The 19,827-nt window shown below is 43.6% G+C and overlaps 1 pseudogene; it reads left to right on the top strand.

Annotated features, from left to right (window-relative positions):
* The window catches only part of LOC133052393 (interleukin-31 receptor subunit alpha-like), a 49,296-nt pseudogene extending 32,287 nt beyond the window's left edge, over positions 1-17,009 (top strand).
* The last annotated feature ends 2,818 nt before the right edge of the window (positions 17,010-19,827 follow it).

Here is a 19,827-nt window from a genome sequence, read left to right as displayed (position 1 = left end):
GGTCAAGAAGCAACAGTTAGAACTGGACATGGAACAACAGACTGGTTCCAAATTGGGAAAGGAGTATGTCAAGGCTGTGTATTGTCACCCTGCTTATTTAACTTATATGCAGAGCACATCATGTGAAATGACAGGCTGGATGAAGCACAAACGGGAATAAAGATTGCCAGGAGAAACATCAATAAACTCAGATACACAGATGACAACACCCTTATGGCAGAAAGTGAAGAGGAACTAAAGAGCCTCTTGATGAAAGTGAAAGAAGAGAGTGAAAAAGTTGGCTTAAAGCTCAACACTCAGAAAACTAAGATCATGGCATCTCCCATCACTTCATGGCAAATAGATGGGGAAGCAATGGAAACAGAGAATTTATTTTCTTGGGCTCCAAAGAGCCCACTGTGGATGGTAACTGCAGCCATGAAATTCAAAGACGCTTGCTCCTTGGAAGAAAAGCTATGACAAACCTAGACGGTGTATTAAAAAGCAGACACATTACCTTGCCTACAAATGTCCATGTAGTCAAAGTTATGTTTTTTCCATTAGTTGTGTATGGATGTGAGAGATGGACAATAAAAGAAGCTGAGCACCAAAAAATTTATGTCTTTGAACTGTGGTGCTGGGGAAGACTCTTGAGAGTCCCTTGGACAGCAAGAAGATCAAACCAGTCAATCCTAAAGAAAATCAACCTTGAATATTCATTGGAAGGATTGATGCTGAAGCTGAAGCTCCAATACTTTGGCCACCAGATGTGAAGAACTGACTCACTGGATAAGACCCTGGTGCTGGGAAAGATTGAAGGCAGGAAGAGAAGTGGGTAACAGAGGACAAGTTGGTTGAATGGCATCATCGACTCAATGAATTTGAGTTTGAGCAAAGTCCAGGAAATAGTGGAGGACAAGGAAGCCTGGCGTGTTGCAGTCCATGAGGTTGCAAAGAGTCGGACACGACTGAGCAAGTGAACAACAATCTCTCCCATTGAAGACAGAGAGCAAGATGCTGCCTAAAGGAATAAGGAGTGGTTTGCTTGCATTGGTTTGGGCATCATGCTAGTTTATCTTTGTGGAATTAGATTTATGTCAAGGGTTGATACCAAGAGACCATTTAGAAATCACCTCTCCTGGCATTTGGAGGGTTAACATGGCACAGTGTATGTTACTCATCCCAGAGGGATCATCATATGATTATAGTTTAGCACCTAATAATTAATATTACTTCCCATCCCTGATTCCCATCACTGATTACTGTCTCAGTGACTTTCTTTCCTTGCTGTTAGCAGTAAATTTTGTTTCCTTTGTGTTCAGAAGGCAAAAGGAACCCCAGTCCTGGAGAAAGTACTTGGTTACAACATATGGTATTTTCCAGAAAACAACACTAACCTCACAGAGACAATGAACACTACTAACCAGCAGCCTGAACTGTACCTGGGAAACCAGACCTACTGGGTACATGTGTATTCTTATAGTTCTCTTGGGAAATCTCCAGAGGCCACCTTGAGGATTCCAGCTATTGATGAAAAGTGTAAGTATGACATAAACATCTTAGTTAGATGCCTTACCCCATCTGATTTGCCAAGGAGTTGTCCCTATCCTCTCATTGGTTGCTGTTTTTTTAGCATCGAAATGAAAATGAAGTAAGGACATTTTAGGTTATGGTGGGGTGATCATAATCTTCAATTAATGAGCTTCTTGAAATAACGTTCTTTTGGAATAAAGCCTCTGTTGAAAATCAGAGATTTCATAAATCATAGGATACACAGTCATGAGCCTAGAAGTTCTATGTGCAGCAAGTCTTTGTTTTATTCTGAGTGAATATAAGCTGGATTGAGCATTAAAACTGTCAGATCTGCCATGTTTATCCTCAGTGGCTAAAAGATGTCTTTCGAAATCTTCCCTTCACAGTTCTGACCCCATCCTGGTCTTGATTTGTTCACTCTCCTGTTTCCTTCTTTTTCTCCCTTCCATTTGACTATCTAGTTAGGGATAGTTCTAATGTTAATTGTTGTTGTTGTTCAATTGCTAAGTAGTGTCTGACTCTTTGCAACCCCATGGACTGCCCCATGCCATAGGCTTCCCTGTCCTTCACTATCTCCCTGGAGTTTGTTTGGATTCTTGTTCATTGAGTTGGTGATGCTATCTAATCATCTCACCCTCTGCCCCCCTCTTCTTTTGCCTTCAGTCTTTCCCAGCACCAGGGTCTTTTCTAATGAGTTGGCTCTAATGCTTATTCTTGCCAATAATGGCTCATTACACCTTTAATTAAGTAATTTGAAAAATATTACTACTCTCATGCAAACTTATATCCTGTTTTGGAATAAAATAGCTTCTTTGAGTGTTATTCAAGGAATTGCAGGCAATCTATTTCCTCTTCCTGGCTTTATTTTCTCTATAGATCTTATTGCTGTTGTTCAGTTGATAAGTCATGTCTGACTCTTTTGCGACCCCATGGGCTGTAGCCCACCAAGTTTCTTTATCCATGGGATTGCCCATGCAAGAATACTGGGATGAGTTGCCATTTCCTTCTCCAGGGGATCTTCCTGACCCAGGGATCTAACCCTTGTCTCCTGAGTCTCCTGCAACAATGTGCAGCAGTGGCAGTGTTGAGTAGTTGCCACAGAGGAGGCCTGCAAAACCTAAAATATTTACTATTTGACCCTTTACAGACCTCTTTGCAGTTCCCAGTCCAAGACATTTAAGAATGTGATGTTTTACAGAATTTTGTTTACTAGAGTCGCCTGGAGAATAGTTATAATAATAATTGTAAGTTTAACAGTCATTAAGTATAATTATCCAATATTGTCCATTAGGATATGTCAGACATTGTGCTAAAATGATATGATTCAATCTAATTTTAGCCTCACATGACCCATGGGATAGGTGCTATCAGGTTTACTTTTGAGCTGATGAAGCTGTGATTCAGGAAAGCTTAGTAATTTGCTCAAAGATCTCTCAGGTGGACTTTAAGCACAGGTCTACATGATTCCAAACTTGTCCAATGTATTTTATCCAGAACCTTGGACTTAGTAAAGTGACTTAGAAATCTGATCACAGCTGCTGTGTGACACTGAATGATTCTTTTCCTCTGTGGACCTCTGTTTTCCTATCTTTCAAATAAAGAATTGGAACAGAAACACCTTCAGGTTCTTTTTGGCCCCAAGACAAGAAGCTCTGCTTCTAAGAGACCTTAGCCAGCAGACAGCTGTGGAGTGGTCTGAGGCAGGACATGGCAAAACATGGCCAATTGTCCGAGGAGGAGGTTGGTCCTGAGTTGAGGGAGGGTTCAGGTTGGGCTAAGATGGTGGGCAAAGATGAAGCACTACTAGCATCTGAGAATGATATTTGATGGGCCCAGAGTGACTGACTTCATGCAAATCATAAGAAATTAACAGCATTTGCAGTCTTAGTGCCTTTCCTCTTTTCTCAAGAGGAATCTATTTCCTACCACATCTGGGGGTGTATTGTGTTTGGAGAAGTTGCTGAAAAAGTGATTGTTGAGTGATAGAGGCAATTAGTCAACATTCAGTAGAACAATGACTTGGAAACTTCTTTCAGCAACACTTAATGCTGCCCAGGCCCTTTCATCTTGCTAGGCTGACTCATGGCTTGATTCCACACCCTCTGTGGTCCAGAATCTGTGCTTGTTTCTTAACTCTTTAGACCTGATTTCTGCTCCTCAGAGTTCCAATACTGCTAAAGAGAAAGAGTGTGGGGTTAACAACCAACACTCACTTCCATCTTCAAGTTGGGATGTTCGTGCAAGTGGTTTATTAATCAGAAAAGGAAGGAAGGCCAGGGAAGAGGAGGAAGAGGAGGCTGAGCCAAAGATGTTGATTGATTTTCCCAGATCTTCCCAACAAAGCACCATAGACTCGGTGACTTCAAACAACAGAAACTCAACTGCCTCATTTTTCTGCGGGCTGAAAAGTCTGAAAAGTCTGAAAATGAGGCACTGGCAAGACCGTGCTCCCTCAGAAACTTCTAAGGGAGGATCCTTCCTTTTTACCCCAGCTTCTGGAAGCCCCAGGCTTTCCTTGGCTTGTAGCAGTCTAATTCTAATCCGACTCATTCCTCACATGACCAGCTTCCTGTGTGTATCTGTCTCTGCATTCAAATTCCACTTTTAAGGAGACCAGTCATATTGGGCTAAGGACTCTCATCTTATTTTAACTACTTATTCCTGCTTTCCAGATGAGGTTACATTTTGCAATACCAAGAATATCTTCTGCGGGCACACAATTCAACCCAGAATGGTTCGATCTGAGTTGACAGTCCTGGGGAGGGTGGTTCCAGCCTGACCCTGCACAGGAACTCTGAAGATTGTTACAGTTCAAAGTTATCCCAAGCAGGTGACATATAAAGACAGCAAAAAGGCATCAGAGGGGATCGGTTGGCAGTTTAGTCTCTAAGTCGTGTCCGACTCTTGTGACCCCATGGACTATAGCCTGCAGGCTCCTCTGCCCATCGGATTCTCCAGGCAAGAATACTGGAGTGGGTTGCCATTTCCTTCTCCAGGGGCTCTTCCCAACCCAAGAATCGAACCTGGGTCTCCTGCATTGCAGGCAGATTCTTTACCGACTGAGGGGATCAGGGAACAGTAATGTTACCTGCTTCAAGAGGCTGAATAAGTTTGCAAATGCTCCAATAATGACTTTAAGCCTGATTGCAACAGTGACTAAGGATGCTTAGAGGCTGTGAGCAGGGAAGGGCAGGGAGGAGAGAGCTGGAACGCTAGGGCTCAGGTGGGATTGATTTCCTGGCTCTGTGCTCCTTGCCCTACTCCAGCTTCACGATTTCTCCATGTGTCAGTTGCCCTTCCTCAGAGCTGCCCTTTCAAGTTGACAGATTCTCTGGCCTTGCTTCTAGACCAGACGCTAGAGTCTCTCATAAAGGTCTAGTACAGGGAAAGGACTCCTTTCCCTTCTATTGTGAGCTTCAAGAACAGAGGCTGCTAAATATGTACACAGCCCTCTGGGGTTTGTTGTTGTTCTGTTTTCCTTTTATTTTATTTATTTTTAATTTTAAATTAATTTTTATTGGAGTCTAGTTGCTTTAGGAGTGGGGAGCTTCCTTGGTGGCTCAGACGGTAAAGAATCTGAATGCAATGCAGGAGACCCGGGTTCGATCCGTGGGTCAGAAAGATTCCCCTGGAGAAGGAAGTGTCTACCCATTCAAGTATTGCTGCCTGGGAAAGCCCATGAACAGAGGAGCCTGGTGGGCTACAGTCCATGGAGTTGCAAAGAGTTGGACACGACTTAATGACTAACACACACACAGTTGCTTTACAGTGTTGTGTTAGTTTCTGCCATACAGCAAAGTGAATCAGTTATACATATACACATATCCCCTCATTTTTAGATTCCCTTCCCATTTTTTGGCTTCCCTGATAGCTCAGTTGGTAAAGAACCTGCCTGCAATGCAGGAGACCCTGGTTTAATTCCTGGGTCGGGAAGATCCCCTGGAGAAGGGATAGGCTACCCACTCTAGTATTCTGGTGTGGAGAATTCCATGGACTTCGGTCCATGGGGTCGCAAAGAGTTGGACACGACTAAGCAATTTTCACTTTCCCATTTAGGTCACCACGGAGCACTGAATAGAGTTCCTTTTGCCATAGAGTAGGTTCTCATTAATTATCTATTTTACCCATAGTAATGTATTTAGTCTCCGGGAGTTGGTGATGGACAAGGAGGCCTGGCATGCTGTGATTCACAGGGTCGCAAAGAGTCAGACACGACTGAGTGACTGAACTGAACTGAACTGAATGTATTTGTTGTATAGGCATAGCAGAATTTAGTACCGCCTGGCCTCTTATGCCAAATCTCTATACTTGCCTAGCTTTCCAACTTCCAGAGGCATTTTGGCTTTTTTGAGGGACTCCACCTCCTCTTCTGTCCTCATCCAGAACCATCTTTGATGTTACTTTAAACATACTTCCTGTGGATTCCAATTCTATAGGATCAGGGATGTTGTAGGTGGTGAGGAGTAGAAGAGGGGAAAGCCACATGCTGTGGTCTTTTGAGCCCCACTCCTTCATGCCCTCCTTCTCCTCCTTCTCTCCGCACATCTCCAGTAGTCCTCTCTTCTGCATATTCAGAACATTTTCATTAAGGGAACTCTGATTCTGATTAGATCCCAGGTACTAGACTTGAAGCCACATGTTCAACTTTTCCACTAAAGAACACTGTGGACTGTTTCCCCACCTGTCTTTTTGCTAGGTCTTCAGGGAATGCAGTCATTTACTTATTGGTCCACATCTAGGTGCTTTAGTTGGGTGTGTCTATATCCTTCTGCAGCAGACACAGTTCTTCCTACCTGAAGATGGGACTGCATAGCCAGGTTGCATAGCACCAGTTTAGGTAGTTGAAATTAGAAACCATCACCCTGGTGTGATTTTAGGGTCACCAGATTCCAGCTTCCCAGTCACAAAGTTATAGATGCCTGAAATTCTACCTTTAGAGATCCATTCTTTGTCTCAGGCTTACTTTCCTTTTGATTTGCACAGACCCCAGAGATGCCCGGTAATTCTTCTTAGGCGTCAATGGTCTAGTAAGGTTCTCTGCTGGCAACAGGCAAATTTGGGGAAGATAACAAAAGGCACTTCATCAAATATTAAGAGTAAGGAAAAGGGATACAATAAAAACATTGAAAACAGCATCCTAGTGGAAGGTGGCAGTGGAGATCCTGAACTTTGACCTTCTTTACACTTTGGGCAGTGAATAGATGTAAATATGGTTGGTGCGTTTGGAGGATGAGTTCGGTGTTGTGAAGCAGTCTTTTCCTCTCCTTTCAGTGTTCCAGTGCATTGAGGCCATGCACACCTGCCTCACTCAGGACCAGCTGGTGGTGTAGTGGCAAAGCTCTGCTCTGGAGGTCGATACATGGATGGTGGAGTGGGTCACAGATGGACTCAAAGCCCTTGGCCATTTCCTGGGAGTCTGTGTCTCATACCAGGAACTGGACAATCCAGCAAGGTAGCCAGTGCGGACCCCACAGGTTCTTGCTGTGTAGGATTCACGATTGTTTTCACCAGTTTTAAAGTCCTTAATTTTGTCTTCAAACCTGTAAATTATGAGTAATAGAATTTGACAGGCTAGGGCAAGCTTAGTGACGTGTGCTTCTTGGCATTTCCCAGAAATGCAGGAATAAGAAGCCGTGAGTATCGGATTAGGCAGCTGATGTCCTTCCAGGCGGAAAGCACCATCTTTGGTGGTGGACACCCACCATCAGAGAGCTCTTCCCAGATACCAGGATCATGTGGATACAATGTGGAAATCATGCGATTGTGTGGAAACACCAGAGTTTGTATCCCATCTGTCCAATTCAGGATGCCTCCTTCAGTTCTGGCTACATGTTTAGGTTCTAGGGCCCTTCCCCAAGTGACTGATACAGAGAATAGCCTTCTTTTCAAGAAAGTCCCTGCTCCATATAAGACACATAAGTGAGGCTTTACTCTCCCAGTCCTATCACTCCAGCCATTTTTTAATACTTAGTAGCATCTATATGAAGAATTATACTTATGTAGGGATGCAGACAGACAGAAGAGCTAGAATGTATGGTAGCTGTGTTCTCTAAGGTGATATGCTATTGAAAGAAGAATTAAGTTTATTCTGTAGTGCTCCCCAAATGATGTAACAAAATCAGTGATGAAGGAGAGCCTGGATCTCTTACTTCTCCTTTCCTGGGTGGCTCAGCCATTTTGTCAGAGTGGTGCAGGTTTGGTTCCTTTTAAAATTTAATTAATTTTAAAATTAATTAACTTCAAAATGTTAGAACCAACATAAATATTAGAGACCATCCAAGTTAACTTCCTTATTTTTCAGATGTGGAGATGATTGAGAAATAAAGTATCTTCTGTAAGTCACAGGTCATAAGTCTTAGTCTGGCATTCCTTCTTCTATGCCATGCTCTGCACCTAACGCTTCTTTCTCCCTCCCTCACTCCTTCTCTCTCTTTCCCTCCCTCTGCCCCCCTCCCTCTCTACCTCCCCCTTTTCTGCAGATGAACTGAAACCCTTCTGGTGCTATAATATCTCTGTGTATCCAATGTTGCAAAACCGAGTGGGCGAGCCATATTCCATCCAGGCTTATGTCAAAGAAGGTGGTATGTATGGACAAGGTGCCATTGGGCAAAGGAAACTCTGGGGCCTGTCCAACATTTACTCAAGGCTGTGAAGGCCTGTAGCTTGTTCACAGTTGTTTTAGTGCTCATCCGTGCTGCACATTTAGCTTGTAGTAAGCTATGTATACTTATTACAGTTTGTAGAAGTTGACACAGTTGTGGTCAGAGTATGGAGTCAATGAATTTTAAAGCTGCGGTGGACATTAGAGATCATCAAGTCCAAGTCCCTCATCTCACAAAAGCAAGGCTCAGAGAGGTGAACCAACTTGCCAAAAGTCACAAAGAAACAGTGCTAACAGCTCTATAATCAGAAAAGACCAAGCTAGGGACCCTAAGCGTTAACTGTAACTTGGAGATGCTAAAAAATTGTATTTGATTGTATAGCAATAAGCAAAGGTTTTATTGGTGAACCACTCAGACTGTAACTTCTGCCTTTTTGGAAGTTAACATCTTCCAGATTCAACCTTAGCAAATATATCCTGTCACTCAATGATAGCTCATGGAAGCATAATCTTCAACTGTTTGATAATAGCTATTACACGTCTGGATGAAAAAGCTGGGTGCCAAATTAGTGAGAGGTCTATGAGGAAGTACTCTTTCTTTGGTCCTTGTCTCTGCTTCTCTTCCTGTTTGACAGGCATGATTTCAGACAACAGCTTTTCAAGACAAGTTGATTCATCGTTTCCCTACTCTGCCCCACCTCCCACCCCCAGCACTGATTACAGTTTGAGGACTGGGCAGAGACTTCATAGGGGAAAGACCTGCTGGGGTGTGATTTGGTGTTCATTTGTCTCCCTGTCCTATAAAGTTCCATCAGCAGGTCCCGTGATGAAGGCAGAGAACACTGGTGTGAGGACAGTCACAATTACATGGAAGGAGATTCCCAAGCATCAGAGAAATGGTTTCATCAATTACACCATATTTTACCAAGTTGAAGACGGAAAGGAATTCTGTAAGTGAGCTTATATTAGAGCTTATAGTCTAGCTCAAAGAACCCTGAGCCCCAGATGGATGCTGTGGATAGACCTGCTATCGGGGTAGCTCCTATGGTGGGTGCCCTGCCATTTTGCAGGAATCACTTAACTTCCTTGAGATTCTCTGAAAACAGTGTCAAGGGTGTCCATCTCTTGAGTTTTTAAGAGTCAAATGAGATTGAAATGACTGTACCTGAGAGTCCTGTAGGGACCAGAGAAATTGATATAATTTGTGCCCATCAGGCTGTGAACAGTGGGCCTCCATGGAGCTCTTGATCTTTACTCCAGAGTGGGACATGCCTAGATTAAAGGCTAGAGGGGACAGACCCTGTTTGGTGGCACTTGCTTCAGTGCAGGACCCTTTACAATGGCTTCTACCGTCCACTGCCTTTTTCTTGCATCTACAATATTGCCTGACATCCTCAATTGTGGGCTAGGCCTGGGTTTCTGTTTAGGCTAATTTTTTTTTTTTTTTGGTTATGGTAAAATACATATAATGTACATATAATGTAAATTTTACCACTTCAAACATGTAAAAGTGTACAATTTAGTGGCATTAAGTATTAAACATCTGTAATGTTGTAACCATAATACTACTTAATTCCACTCCAAACAGGAACCGTGTACCCATGAATCAGTCACTTCCTTACCCTTGCCCCAGAGTCCGTGGCAACCACAAAACTCCTTTCTGTTTCTATGGGTTTCCCTATTCTGGATATTTCATATGAACAGAATCCTACAATATGTGACTTTTTTTTCTTGGCCTGGCTTCTTTCACTTAGCATAATGTGTTCAAAATTCATCCATGTTGTAGCATGTATTAGAACCTCATTCCTTTTTATAGCTAAATAATATTTTATTATATCAAGAAACATTTTTTTAATCCATTCATCAGTTGATAAAACATTTTAGCCACTGTGATTAATGCTGCTATGAACATTGGTGTATAAATATCTGTTTGAATCTCTGCTTTTAATTCTTTGGGGGGTATATACTAGGATTAGAATTGCTGGGTCATTTGGGAATTCTAAGTTAACTTGCTGAGGGGCCACCAAACTGTTTTCCATAGCAGTTATACCAATTTGCATTTCCACTAGCAATAAATTAGATTTCTAATTTCTCTACATCCTTATCAACACTTGTTATTTTTCATTTTTAAAAAGCGTGGCTGTCCTAGTGGGTATAAAATGCTATCTCAATGTGGTTTTTTTTAAAATGTATTTATTTTTAATTGAAGGATAATTGCTTTACAGCATTGTGTTGGTTACTGTCATGTATCAACATGAATCAGCCATATCAATGTGCTTTTGATTTGCACTTCCATAGTAACTAATGATGCAGAGCATCTTTTATATGTGTTTGTTGGCCATTTGTATATCTTCTTTAGAGAAAGTCTTCTCAGTCTCTTTGCTCGTGTTTAAATCGGGCTGTTTGTCCTTCAGTTGTTGAGTTGTTAGGGTTTTATTTTTTAAAGCATTCTGGATACAAATTCCTTATCAAATGTATGATTTGCAAGTATTTTTTCCCATTCTGTGAGTTTTTCACTCTCTTGATAGTGTCTTTTGATGCACAAAAACTTTTAATTTTGATGAAGCCCAGTTTAATCTTTCTGCTGCTTCTGTGCTGGTGTCATATTTAAGAAGTCATTGTCATATTCAAGGCCATATAGATCTACCCTATGTGGTTTTCTAAGCGTTTTATAGTTTTAACCCTTATATTTAGGTATTTGATCCATCTTAATAAGCTAATTTTAACGGATAGAGAGATAGGAGTATTAGATGGCCAAGCTTGGAAGCACAGGTTCCAGTGCTCTTATTTGAACTCCAATAAAGCACAATTTTCACTTGGGTTTGGCTGTGGTGTTTGACTTCTGTATTTTTCCTTTAGCCAAGACAGTCAGCTCCAGCATCCTGCAGTATGACCTGGAGTCCCTGACACAAAAGAACTCTTACACTGTTCGGGTCATGGCCATGCTGGGGGAGCTAATGGCCCCGGGATAAACTTCAAGACATCGTCAATTAGTGAGTACTCTTTTAGTCCCTGGGAATGTCTCCTTGACATTTCCTTTAGGCCAGTCACAGATGGTGTTTGCCAGGGCCAGGGGGAAGCCAAAAGAAAGGGCAAAGTAAGAAGAACCATTTGTTGTCTGACTCACTGGCCTTCCAGGAAAGCATATGAGTGATGGGAGGGAGAGCAGGAAGATTGAGAGCTGAATTTGGAAAGATGGTTCGTTTTGCTTCTTCCTCACGGGTAGCCCCAAATCTTCATAGAGAGGAGGGATCAAGTTAATGCCAACTTCACTGACACTTCAAACCAGCCCCACCTCAAGATTGTCCCCAGTTCACAGTTGTCAATCCCTGTGTGTCAAACAAGGAAAAACCTTGCACCACTGACCCACTTAATGTCATCATTTGTGGAGTCTTTTGAGTAAAAAAGTGCATAATATGTTCTAGTAATCAGATTTTATATTTAAAATGGGAGCAAGAAAAATTTAATAAATAAAACAATAATGTAAAATATAATGTGATTCATCTGATGCTCGTGGGGGCTATTCAAGAGGGGAAAGAAGATGGGCTGAGAAGGGAGATGAAGGAGAAAGAAGGAAGGAAGATGGGAGAAACAGGTTAATTTTTCCAACTCTTTGAATGACAGAGATTTGATTGTAAGGATATACTAACACTGTTCTTAAAAATGAAACTTAAAAGTGAAGGGATATTGCAAAATTTCAATAAAAGCTAGAAACAGTCTAAGTATTCTTGGAAGTCCCTTGTTTATCATCATGTTTCCAAGAGAAGAAAAGCAGTTTATGGTTCTAGAAGATGTGGGTATAGTATGTGTTTCTACACAGAAAACACGTTCTTTTTTATTGACTGAAACATTGTCTTTAGGGACTTCTTTTTTGATATTGCTCTTTAAAAATCATGTCATCTTTTTACAACACTAGACACAAATTGCGTTATCTGGTGGAATTTCTCTAGGGGTCAACTTGAAGGCAAAAGTCTACCTTGGAGCCTAGAAGTTTTTTACCCTTGGTTCTTATAGATCTCCCTGCTTCTATCTTTGATCCTCTACCATCTGTTTTCCACACAACAGCCAGAGTTTAAAATCCTAGACTCCTTGCTTAAAAGCCACCAATGGCTTCTGTTGTATTTTAAATAAAACCTAAACTCCTTCCCAGATTTCAGGACACTTCCTCATCTGTCCCTTCCTGATCTCACCTCCCACCACTTCCCAATTATGTTCCCATTTATGCTCTTGCATCTGCTCTTTTTTCTGTCTGGAAGGCTTTCCCCAGAATGAACATGGCTCGTTCCTTCTCATTATTCACATTAGCTCAAATTTCACTTCTCCCAAGAGCCTTCCTTTGCTACCCTATCTAAAGGTGCTCCTATCCTACTTTACCCTAGTTATTCTCTAATAATAAAATAATTTTAAAAATACCCATTTTATCTGAAATAATCTTACATTATTTATTGTCTGAATTCTTGTACCAGAATGTAAACTCCATGAGAGTAGGGATTCTTGTGTTTCTTGCTGTTTATTTTATTACTCAGAATAGTGTTTGGCAAATTATAAGTGCTCAGAAATGTTTATTAATTGAATGAAACTGGAGGGTGAACCTGGGGAACATAATTTCTGTCAGTATTATTCAGGGAGAGGAGAAATTGAATGAGTTTGAATTAAACTGAAGAAAATTGACAATGAATATGTTGCTAAAACTACTGGAAGGGAATATTACTCTTTGATTTTTGTCAAGAAAGTAAGGAGCTCAGCCTACTACTGATTTTGTTCTCCTTTTCCCAAAGATGTCTTTGAGATTTTTCTTGTAACTTCTCTGGTTGGAGGGGGCCTTCTTATTCTCATCCTCCTGACTGTGGCATGTGGCATCAAAAAACCCAAGTGGGTTTGGAGACAACAATGCGGGCCCTCAAAATGAGGGGTGGAAAGGGAGTGGAAGGCACCATGGGTGGAAGACGGTGCTCTGCTATTTAGGCATGTTCATTCAATTTTTTTTTTTTTATCTAGCTACTGAGTTTATCATGTGCCTTACACTGTGGCACATTAGAATTCTAACTGGAGCAGAAGACCTCGACCCCCCACAGCCCCATGCCCCAGGCCTAGGACTTTTTGAAGCCAGGGAGGTGTCAGCTGCTTTACAGGCTTTATCTACTATGTTCTGCAATTGAGCCTAGAGCTGGGGAGAAGATCCTCTCTCTCAGTGTCTAGTGGGGACCACTGGCAGCAGCAAAGGGTCTCCAGGTGGCCAGCTTCTCTTCTAGGTAGAGTAGGGAGCAGGGTACCCATGGAGTTGGAGCTCTGGCCAGCGCATGCCCAGCATAGACTGGTCCTTGCTAATTACACAGTGTTGGAGGGCTGGCTGAAGGCCATTTGTCCTGTCTGCTCTGGCCACTGTAGGGGAGGAAGCCTGTTTTCAGGGTCTTGTCCTTTCTCTCCCCAGGGAGCCTCATTCTACCCTGAGGGTCACGGGCTCCCTCCCTGGTAGACCTCTCTCTCCAGAACTGCACAGTTGTGAGTCTTCTCTGCCAAGCTGCACTTGTGTGTGCATGTATGCTAAGTCACTTCAGTCGTGTCTGACTGTTTGCAACCCTAGAGTCCATAACTAGGGACCATAGCCTGCCAGACTCCTCTGTCTGTGGAATTCTCCAGGCAAGAATACTGGAGTGGGTTGCCATGCCCACCTCCAGGGGATCTTCCCAGCCCAGGAATTGAACCCATGTCTCTAATGTCTCCTGCATTGGCAGGTGGGTTCTTTACCACTGACACCACCTGGGAAGCCCAAGCTGTGCTTAGTTATGGTCAAACTAAGTCAACCTCAGTTCCCATGGATTGTAACTGAATCTTCAGCACAAATTCTTGTAAATTTTGCATATCTAAAAGCTTCCAGGTGGTGATGATGATGCTGGTTGGGAACCACACTTTGAGAATCACTGCTCTAAAATATGAGTATCTTATAAGACTTAGAGTGTTACCTTTCCTGGGGAATAAATCTAAAACAAATGGCTCTGTGATAGTGTGATTTCCGGCACCAGGACCAGGGGGTGGAGATGCAGTGGCAGGAGAGTGGGAAAGAGTAGCTTTCTGGAGAAAGGACTCCCTCCATTACGTTGCACAAATGACTTGCAGTTTCAACCCCCGCCCCCCCGCCTCCCCACAAAGTACTTTGCTTTCTCAGTTTCCATCAGGAGGCTGTGAGTTTGCCATTATTCAATAGGGAGCCGTACAATTCCCCATGTGTGTTTGCATGCTCAGTCGTGTCTGATTCTTTGTGACCCATGGACTGTAGCCCACCAGACTCCTCTGTCCATGGAAGTTTCCAGGCAAGAATATTGGAGTGGGCTGCCATTTCCTTCCCCAGGGGATCTCCCCAACTTGAACCTGGGTTTGCGTCTCCTCCACTGGAAGGCGGGTTAGCATTCTTTTGGCTTGGCCATGCAGTACAAGGAAAATGCTTCTTACTTCCTGTTTTAAAATCTTCTCTCTTATTAGCAAACTGAAGCACCTATGTTGGACTGATGTTCCCAGCCCTGCTGAAAGCAGTATAGCCATGTGTTGTGGGGATGATTTCAAGGTAAACACTCCTGTTTCTATTAAGGAGACTGTGAGCAGGCTGGTTATGGGAGGTGGACAGGATGATGCAGGTGGGGAGCAGTCCTGGGCTGAGATTTACATAGGGTTCACATAAGGGGAACTCGAGGTTTAAACATCCCAGGGAATGGCTGGCACGACAAGTGGAATCAGCCTTCCTGGAACAACTTTGACCTCAATCTTTGGACAAGAGGAAAGTGCTTCACCAGGCTCATAGAACCTGGTTGTTTGCTGGGCATAGAACTGGTCCTATAAGGGATGCCACAGAAGAAAGACACTGGCCTTACCTTTAAGGACCCGACTGTCCAATTAGAAAGCAGGAGAGCCCAGCTATAAGGTTGGAGGCCATTGAAACAGCAGCCAAGAGCAAATTAATCCAGAGACCACCTGGGGACTGCTTATGTGCATTTCTGTCCGAAGGCTAGGGCAGGCTGCATCAAATTGTTTTTCTCAGGTTGGAGAAGTTGGCAATGGGTATTCTCCTGAGTTATTCATAATAGAAAGTGTCCTTTCACATACATTTTGAAAGTGAAAACTGTTCTGAAATTTTTAATGTTTAATTTCCTGGTTAAGTAGAAATAAGCCCAATCAAGTATAACCTTTTTTTTTTTTTTCAGTTACTTTATTTTATTTTTTTTTATTTATTTTTCATTTATTTTTGTTAGTTGGAGGCTAATTACTTCACAACATTGCAGTGGGCTTTGTCATACACTGACATGAATCAGCCATGGATTTACATGTATTCCCCATCCCGATCCCTCCTCCCACCTACCTCTCCACCCTATTCCTCTGGGACTTCCCAGTGCACCAGGGCCGAGCACTTGTCTCATGCATCCCACCTGGGCTGGTGATCTGTTTCCCTATAGATAATATACATGCTGTTCTCTCGAAACATCCCACCCTTGCCTTCTCCCACAGAGTCCAAAAGTCTGTTCTGTACATCTGTGTCTCTTTTTCTGTTTTGCATATAGAGTTATCATTACCATCTTTCTAAATTCCATATATATGTGTTAGTATGCTGTAATGATCTTTATCTTTCTGGCTTACTTCACTCTGTATAATGGGCTCCAGCTTCATCCATCTCATTAGAACTGATTCAAATGAATTCTTTTTAACGGCTGAGTAATATATCAAGTATAACCTTTAAATCCTTATTATTGAAGGACTATTTTCAGTATCCCTTGATGCAGGAATTTTTAGTATCAGCCCTCATTTCAACTCAGAAGACTTTTTTAATGTGGGCATTAAAATTATTTTATTATTTATTTAATTAAATTCTTGTTATTTCTATTTTCTTCTCTCATCATTCATGTATTATCCTATTTAATTTCCTACTGATCAAAAGTTATTAACAGAGTAAATTAATTCATAGGAAGTATTGTTTGATGTCTAAAATGTTTTTTGAATTATCTGCAGTACCCACTTATTAATCACTCAATATATGCCAGGCATTGAACTAGGCTCTGGAAATGCAAAGATGTCAGACCCTGCCCCTGCCAGGAAGCCATCTTTGATTTTTCTGGTGATGTTGGGAAAGTCATTTGTCCTTATGACTGTGATTTTTCCATCTGTAAGAGTTTTAATTTGATGCTTCCATTTCCACTGGAATTTTGTGAGCCCATGATTATATGAAAAATAGCTTTGGGCTCCCTAGAAGAAGAAATTATTTGAATATAGTGTGTTCTTCTCAGGAAATGGGCCACTCTTGCCAAGGTCGCATGGAAGGGCCCCACTTCTGGTCTCTGAGAGGGATGTGGCAGACTAGTGCAGAGGTGGGCTTTGGGTGTCCCAAGCCCAGTAGCTTTTGGCTACATCATGTGTGGCCCCCAAATGACCATTGGGGGGCGTGTCTCTCTCACTTTCCCAGGGAAAGCTAAATCTGAAGAAGTTTGACAACTCTGTGAACAGAGAAGAAGACAGGATTCTAAAACCATGTTCTTCACCCAATGGCCTTATTGACAAGTTGGTGGTGAACTTTGAGAATTTTTTGGAAGTGCTTTCCACTGAGCATCCTGGGAAGGGTTGGGAAAATATCTTGAGAGGGGAAAAGAATGAGTACGTGACCTCCCCAAACAGGCCTTATTGTCCCACTCTTTCAACCGAGATTCCACCCAGAGGGTCCCAGTGCCTGTGTTCTGGGATGTTAGAGGAGACCTGCCCAGAAGCCAGAGAGCAGCTTCTCCCTCCCACCCAAGGCTTTGGGCCAGACCAGCTCTGTGAGGAAAGAGAATCAAACCCATACTTGAAAAATTCAGTGACAACCAGAGAATGTCTTGTGTCTGAAAAACTTCCAGAGCAAATCCAAAGAGAAGTCTAAGTGCTGCTGTGACTTGAATCCCCCTGCGTCTCAGTGTGGCTGACACACAGAGGTAGAAGGTGTGGCTCCAAGAGCTTTCTTGGCATCTTCTCATCCTGCTTGTGTTAGAGAAAGCCTTGCACACCCCCAAACTTGGTTGGTACAGATGTGGAATTCGCTTGAGAAGAAAGGATGGTGATCAGTCAGAGAGCAGAGGAGGTTTAGGCAGTGCTAGGAGTCAAGGTGAGGAGGGTTGCCTGAGTGTGCACCAGGGGCTCCCCATCCCAGAACAGAGGGGACCCCACAAGGGCCTAATTCCCACACCTTGTTAGCCCTGGAAATCTCGGACTGTGCTGACTGCACCCTGGGGAGCCACCCTACTTCCTCCTTCAGGTAGCCAGGGGACTGCCCGCCCCAGAGGCATTCCCCTGTGAGGTCTGAGAGCACACCTCAAGGGGAGACCTGTAAGTGGCCTGTGTCAGAACTCCCAGGGTGCATTGCTCAGCTGAGGCTGCTGACACCCACTTTCTCCCCCAGATGCGTGGTCCCCATCTGTTCCCCTGCCTCACTCCTGGCTGTGGTTTGATCCCAGGCATTGCACTCGTGGTCAGGATGACTGAACTGAGCAAGCCCGAGGAAGACCTTCAGGACCCAGGCGAGGCCCAGGGCCCAGAGGAGGCGCAGCTCTTTGGGGCTGAGGCAGGGGAGGCTGCATCCGCCTCGGCCTTCTCCCCCCAAGACTCCTGCTCCGCCCTTGCAGAGGCCTTGCCCCAGGAAGCTTTGAATGGGATGGTGGCTAACCTGATGAAGTTCCTACTCTTCAAGTATCAGGCCAAGGAGCTGACCTCCCAGGCAGAAATGCTGAAGAAGGTCCTCAGGGATAACCAGGAGCACTTCTCAGCAGTCTTCAGCCAAGCCTCGGAGTGCCTGCAGCTGGTCTGTGGTGTGGTGGTGAAGGAGGTGGACCCCAGGGAGCACATCTACATCATGGTCCCCACCCTGGGCCTCACCTGCGATGCGATGCTGAGCAGTGGGCAGAGCATGCCCAAGGCAGGCCTCCTGGTGCTGGTCCTCAGCCTGATCATGTGGAATGGAGACTGCGCCACTAAGGAGGATGTCTGTGGAGCACTCAGCAAATGGGGATGTTTGTCAGGAGACAGCACTGTGTCTTAGGGGAGCCCAGGGAGCTGCTGACCCAAGTGTGGGTGCAGGAGGGGTACCTGGAGTACCGGCAGGTGTCTGACAAAGACCCTGCTCGCTTCGAGTTTCTGTGGGGTCCCCAGGCCTGTCCGGAGACCAGCAAGTAGGAAGTCATGGAGTACCTGCGGAGAGTCAACCAGTGGTTTTCCAGGGCCTTCCCACCCCCATCTGCAGAGGCTGTGAGGGAGGAGGAAGAGGAGCCCTGACCCAGAGAAGCAGCCAAGCTGATCCTCCCCTCTGTGATTGAAGAGGGAGCAGTCAGCCTTCTCAGTAGTGATGGCCTGGGCCACTTGGGGGAACCCGGGGTGTAGCATCTTTGTGTTCCTTTTCTCTGTGATGACATGGAAATTCATCTCTGTTTTTTTTTTTTTTTAGGAATTTTTCAAATGTGTTTTTTCAGCTTAAGCCTTAATAAACTTCAGTATCTAACTTTGTGAATGACACTGATCACACATGTATTTGTACTTAATCAGTTAAAGCACCAGAGTTTTGCTGTTTTGTAAAAGAGATTGGAAACTTTTGCATTTTATTTTGTGACCCTGAGCAAGATCGCATGGAATTGGAATTACAATTATTTTGATATGTGAACTTACTTAGCAGTATATAGTTGGTGGAAGAATTGGAAAATAAAAAACGATTTTAGTGAATTCTCGCTTCTTATAGGATTTGATTGTCCTTTTCTACAGCTAATCCACCACATCTGTTTACTTGGATTTTGCCAGGTTATTATTTAAGAAAGTAGGAGAAAATTGATGAGATTAATAAGAACCCTTCTCACTGTCTCATTTATTCCACAGAATTTCGTGGAGCCTCTGCTCTGTGGAAGGCCCTGTTTTAGCAGTGGGGACACTAGGAGAAGCAGGACACCCCCACACCTAGAGCTATGTTCTAGGAGCCACAGTCACAGGAGGAAGGTGGAGAGACATAACATTGTCCCACAGAACAGGCAATATGGGGCACAGCGGTGGGGATCCAGGAGGAGCACTCGAGTGTTGGCGCCTGAGCCAGGGCAGTTTGAGGCTTTGGGAAGCTGGGCTCCTTCTGTGGGAGATGATGGTAATGAACCTGAGTGGTGTCAACAACCAGACTGTAGACAGTGTCTTATGAGTGAGAGGAAAGTCTGGAATCAGGCATGCATGTTAGAAGTTCATCTTCTCTCCAATAAATCTCCTGGGTCTCAAAAACAAAGTGCAATTTGGTCAGAACAGGTAGACACCTGGGTTTTCTGCCTGAGTCTAAATACACTTGAAAGTTTCCAAATGGGAAATGAGTGAATTTGGTTTGGCACACAGTCTACTCAGTATCAGGGAGTATAGCTGAAGACATTTCAATTACCACCCTCAGTCTTCTGGTAAGATTTTAATGGGGTTCTTCTTTGAAACTGGCAATTGGGCACTTCAACTGATGGGTCAGCTTTCCTAGGTGGTCAGACCCCAAAGCCATAGTGAAGGAGGAATCAGAACAGGCTCTATCTTGAAAGTAGGACTCCATCTTGGGCCGGACTGTGGACTTTGAGCTATAGGCCCAGTATCTGTGGAGACGACATAGCAACTGGAAAACCAGGACCCCGGAAGGAAGAGTCTCAGGGCTCTCCATCCCCTAAAAGAATACCTTAATTATCTGTGTAACAAAATAGAAT

The sequence above is a fragment of the Dama dama genome, chromosome X (assembly GCF_033118175.1).
Source record: "Dama dama isolate Ldn47 chromosome X, ASM3311817v1, whole genome shotgun sequence".
Classification (NCBI taxonomy): Eukaryota; Metazoa; Chordata; class Mammalia; order Artiodactyla; family Cervidae; genus Dama; species Dama dama.
The sequence above is the reverse complement of the archived record's forward strand: the minus strand, read 5'-3'. Positions and strand labels throughout refer to the sequence as shown.